Source organism: Crocuta crocuta, unplaced genomic scaffold (assembly GCF_008692635.1).
Source record: "Crocuta crocuta isolate KB4526 unplaced genomic scaffold, BGI_CrCroc_1.0 scaffold207, whole genome shotgun sequence".
Classification (NCBI taxonomy): Eukaryota; Metazoa; Chordata; class Mammalia; order Carnivora; family Hyaenidae; genus Crocuta; species Crocuta crocuta.
The window spans coordinates 3,542,500-3,547,861 of NW_027531996.1; the positions used below are offsets into that span (position 1 = coordinate 3,542,500).

At 52.1% G+C, this 5,362-nt stretch overlaps 1 long non-coding RNA gene across 3 annotated transcripts in view; it reads left to right on the plus strand.

Annotated features, from left to right (window-relative positions):
• Window positions 1–1,043: 1,043 nt before the first annotated feature.
• Window positions 1,044–5,362, plus strand: part of LOC144240723 (uncharacterized) — a 36,714-nt gene continuing 32,395 nt past the window's right edge. For 2 of the 3 annotated variants that reach the window (XR_013337821.1, XR_013337819.1), the window contains exon 1: window positions 1,044–1,150. This is a non-coding gene — a long non-coding RNA (uncharacterized LOC144240723). Of the gene's footprint in view, window positions 1,151–3,486; window positions 3,530–5,362 lie in introns of those variants that run through there. The other variant, XR_013337820.1, reaches the window with a different exon arrangement.

Genomic DNA, 5,362 nt, shown 5'->3' on the forward strand with positions numbered 1-5,362 from the left:
CGGGCCACGACCGAAGCTCACTGCTCTTATCGCGTCTCGGGGGTCTCGGAGGAAGGCTGGCCGGCCCCGACGGCGAAATCCGTCTATTGTTCCCTCCCGGTACCCAGAACCGCTGCTCCGGCTGCAGGCCCGCAGCGGACCGCTCCGCCCCGGCGGCCGGAAGCGCGGGCCGGGCACCGGGCCACCGGGGCCGCGGGTCTGCGCAGGCGCAGGCGAATCGGCCCGGGAAGGCGGGCGCNGCACTCTGCCAGGCGCTGTGTTTTTCCAGGTCCGCGCAAGGGCCAAGCGGGAACCCTGCGTGTTTGTTTGATGGGAATGGATTACTGGAAAACTAGACGGAAGGTACCCTGCAAATCGGCATGCACTGTATTGTTTGGGAGTCAACAGCCTGTAAAGTAAATGTCAGGTGATAGCAGTGCTGGGAACCACCGCCCGCTCCCCGACCTTGAGCAAGGCACAGCTGGCAAACAACTCTGCCGCTCAGGGAGTGGAGACTTAGAAGAAAGAGCTAGCTGGGCCCAGCCCACAAATTCCACTCCTGGACCTTTAAGGGGGGGGGTGGATACCACCCACTGCTCTGCCCACCCCAGAAAGACATAGTCTGTATGGACTAGTCACACTTCCAGGGTGGAGAGCTTTCTGCAAGGTGGGGGTGAGGGTAAAGGGGTGGCTAGGGACCCACCCAGTCACAACGACGTCTGAAGGGCGACGCCAACAAGGGAAGATTTAGCTGAGAAGGGTGAAACCCCACGGTGGAATGAGAATTATGTGGCCCAGTCTGTTTAGGGAGCCAGATGGCATACAGTTCCCTTAAAATTCCCCGTCACTAGTCGCGTGTGCTGAGTCCTCCCCTAATTCCTGATTCTGAGTTGTCCTTTATCTCCTTGCGTCCCACCCTGTTCTTGTCTCAGGCAGTTACTTTGGAATGTGTTTCCTCTCGTCAGAGATAGAAAGATTTGTCATGAAAATCGTCACTCCCCTCTGCCTCTGTTCATTTCCACCTGCGTTTCTCGGGCTGTCTGCCAGGGAATAGCTTCTTTAGGGCTTTTCCTCTTTGTGGGCTCTCCCAGCTCTTGGCTCCATCCCCACTGATGGACATGATCCACTGGCCTGGAGTTTTGGTAGGAGGAGAGTAACTTGGGGAATGGAGGTATGAACCCTCAAGGGCTGTGCCACTTTTGGGGAGGTCACGCATTCCAGTAGAGGGTATTTCCTTTCCCCGGCCTCTGAACGTGCATGCTGGCTGCACATACTGGGTTTACTGTGTGAGCTCACCACACCTGCTTCTGCATAGGTTATCAGAGCACTCTGTGATAGAGGGGACTGTAAGCGTTTCCTATGGAGGGAGATGCCAGTGACAGAACATGTGTCTGAAAGGCTCATGGTGTAGACTCGTGGTTGTAGACTCTGGGTGGTGACATTGATGTTCCATGTTCTTCGAGAAATGTCGAGACTGGGTGACCTCTTGGGAGAGCTAAGTCCTCACCACACAGAGGGGCAAATTGAGACCCAGAGAGGGGAAGCAACTGTCCCAGATCACCCAGTAGATGCCTCGCTGTGTGTTGGGTGCTATGGGGGACACAGACATATAAGAGGGGGACCTGCCTTCAGAGCTTGTCACTCAACTGGGCAGTAAGACATGCCTTGTGGCATCACCTGTGTATGTACGTCCATAATTTTTATACACATTGTCTTCCTCTCCAACCTCCTCCAAAAAAGAGGCTCGTAGAAAACCCTGATTCTGAATTGGTGCAAATCCCTTCTGCAAAAGGCATCTCAAATCCAGTTGCTGCTACTGTCTTATTGATGGACCTCATCCGGTGGCCTTGGGGAGGCAGTGGGCAGCCCAACCAAAGCCCATAATAAGGAAAGAAAAGCCCAGCATCCATCCTGCAGTGAATAATAGAACACAAAGCTTCAGGTGCCTGCAGGATCAAAGCACAGAGGCAATAGTATCTCTGGGTTAAACAGCTCAGCGGAGCGGGCTTGGACAGGTGGTGGGTGCCATGGACTTTCCAGAAGGGAAGAGTGGGCTGTGGAGGAGGCTTCAGGTGGAAGGGGGATTTCTGAGCCTTCTAGGACACTCTCCTTTGGCCGTCTTGGGCAGGGGGAGAGGAGTCTTTCCTCCACCCTCCTCCACCACCCTTACCCCCAAAGCCTGAAGAGATGGAGGTGGCGGGGGGGCAGGTGAGAAGGAAAGGTGCCGTGCAAGAGAGATCTGGTAGGAGACACTGGATCCCTGTGCTGAGGCAACACTGAATTACTTTCCAGGTCTCAGTCTTTTCTTCTATAAAATGAGGAGGTTGATACATGGCCTTGAACTTTCTTCCACCTTTCTTAAACTGCTTTTCTTTGAAAAGAGGCAGAGAGAGTCTATGGCTTGGGCTTCCTGTCCACTTACTCCTAGGCCATGCAGAGGGATTGCCGTGACGGTGTCAGGTCCATGTTCAAACTCAGTCAGTGAACCCCCCTTTCTCAGAGGCAGCAGCAGGATGGCAGGTGAGGAGCATAGTGCTTGTCCCCTCACCCCACCTGCTCCCACTTACTGGTAGAGAAGCCAGCCTCAGCCTTACAGGGATATTTTGGGGATGAATTATTATTGGGATCTTTACCTTATTTTTTACCAGATTTTGAGATGATAATGTTCATGTTTGGGTCTTTAAACCCACAGGCCATTCTGGTAGAAGCCTCTGGTACCATGAAGTGCTCTGGGGAGTTTTGCAGGTATTTATCTTGGTCAAGAAGACCCCCGGGGTCCTTAACTCACTCTGAGAACCACACCCAGACTGCTCCTTGTGAAAGTGTGAGTGAGTGAGTGTGACCACGTGTGCCCTGAGTCGGCTTGAGTCCTCAGCCTTTTGTCTCTTCTCCTGAATAAACCAGTGGAGGCGGTAAGTGTATATAATTCGAGAAAGGAATGTGTCAGTCAGGAAATAACCATTTTATTAGTGAGAAGCCCTTGATGACTGGGGGCCGATGGTCCAGGATGCCCTCTAAGATGTAAACGGGTATGGACTCTGCTCAGTGGTCACTCAAGGCACAGACATTTTCTGGGTGGGAAGCTCCAGTCCCTGAACCTCTCAATCTGGGTAACCAATTGTGGCAACAGATTTCTGCTTGAAAGACAACAGCAGTGGTCGGAGAGAGCAGGCAATAAGGATTCTAGTCCTGCCACCTCTCTCTCCCTGCATGGGATCCATGACTACCCACTTGTACCCCAGAACACAAGGAAGGGCACATACTGTGTGGCCTTCTTTCCCCCACCAACTCCCACCCCAAGCACAAGCGGCAAATAAGATTACAGAAGCCGTGGAAGGCAGCATTTGGAAATGTAAAAGATAAGCGTGCACAGGGTAATTGAATAGTATTCTGCTGACAAACGAGCTCTCAGAGCTCATAATCAAGCCGATGCTTTACCAGAGGGGCTCTCCCCTGCCTTCCATTGCAAACCCAGCAGGGCTAACCCTTTGGTTTGGTCTTTATTTGAGGACTCACTGGAACAGAGAAGATTGAACTAGCCACCTGCATGGTAGGTAAAAAGCTCCTTGTCCCCGGCAGTGTCCAAGCAGGGGATGGAGGGGTGGGCTGAAGCTTCGGGTTGTTAAGGGGCTTCTCAGCACTGAGATTCCGATTCTCCCATTCTGATTTTTCAGACTCAACCATCCGGTATCTATCCAGAGCATACTATATGGTCAGCAGCAGGCTCAGGTCTATGCGATAAAAATACAAATAAATAATAGTTTATACAGCACTTAGTATGCCCCAAGCATAAAGTGCCTTCCATGTAGGAACTGATCTGATCCTAGTAGCAGCCATAGGAGGGAAGTGCCAGTGGTGTCTCCATTTTACAGGTGAAAAAACTGAGCCACAAGACTTGAAGTGATTTCCCCAAGTTCACTTAGCTAGGAAGGAGACCCCGGGTTTCAGACTCAGGTGACAGAAGAAAGTATATGATGTACACACTGATAACACCATCCCCACTCACTTGAATTCGCCATCTTGTGCGGTGGGAGCAGAGACTCTGAATTTTGGGAGATGGGGGAAGGGAGATGATGGATGAGACCCAGGGTTGAAGGACACCCCAGGCCCTTTTTGTCAATCTCCCCCACCCTGGAGGGGGCCGGGGATGGATATTGTCTCCTGGAACCATCATTCACAGATGTGCTGGCCACCCCCACCCCTCCAAGCCCACCTTCCTCTCCCTCTTTTTTCTCTTTCTCTGGTTATCGTAATTATTTGGGAATTTACAGAATAATCCGTCACCAAGTCCTCCAGAACAAATTGAATGTCAGGTTTATAAAACAACCTAATAAAGCAGATGGCATTACCCACTGGTAAATCTCTTCCCCATTTCCTGCCCCACCCCCTACCCACTTCAGTGTCTCGGAAAGCTGACAGATTATCCATTTACAGGCAGATTAATCCTGAACAGTATAAACATGGGGAGAAAATTACACTTTCTTGTCTCCATAATTGATAAGAAGGACTCATTAATCTATAAAGCCCAGAGGAAAGGCCCATCTGTCTGCCCGGGCAGACGTGGGGGTGTCTGGGAAGGAAGGAGTCCCGTCCATCTCTCTGTCTGTCTGTCTGTCTGACTTCTTATCAGAAAGCACTTTCCCAGGGGCTGCCTGCCTCTCCCTGGCCTGGACAGCCAGACACCTGCAACCTTAGATTCCTTCCATCCCCGTCCACGAGGCAGGCAGGGTTCAAGGTCCAACAGTTCAGGAATCCAGACCAGAGAGAGAGAGGCTCTGCCATCAGCTTTCTTCTGTGCAGAAGCTCCGACAGAGTCTGTTAGCCTCTCTCTGTGGTGATTCCACAAGTTTGCCGCAGGTGTCCACTCTCTGGCCCTTGAGGGGGTTCCAAGAGGAATTTGTTCAGTCAGATTTTGATTCAATTCCCTCCCTATTCTCTACCATTATTTTAAAACTTTTTGCAAATTTACACACTTCCCTCCCCCGCCATCCTCCTCTTCCGGCACCTTCCCTGGTAGAGGCAGCTGTGAGGCATTAATTGTCTCCTTGAGGCCTGTCAGAGCTGTCAGGAAATGTCACACCGGCCAAATCCTCTCTGCAGAGGGATGCGAGTGGAGAGAGGGTTTCGGAGGAGACTCTGCTCCAGAAACAACCACCCCCCTCCCAGCTCACAGACATACAGTGACACGGCCAGCAAACACCCCCATCCTCACCCCTCCAACCTCACCTGCGGAATTTGGGGCAGGCTGCTCTGCCTCGGTGCCTGTGACGTCTAGATGTGGAGATGGAAAGAGCATGGCAGGTTGGGTGTACTTATCTAGGGTGGGGGAGAGGGTCCAGGGGAGTTCCTGGCAGATCCCTATTTGGCCAGAACAACAGTGCTG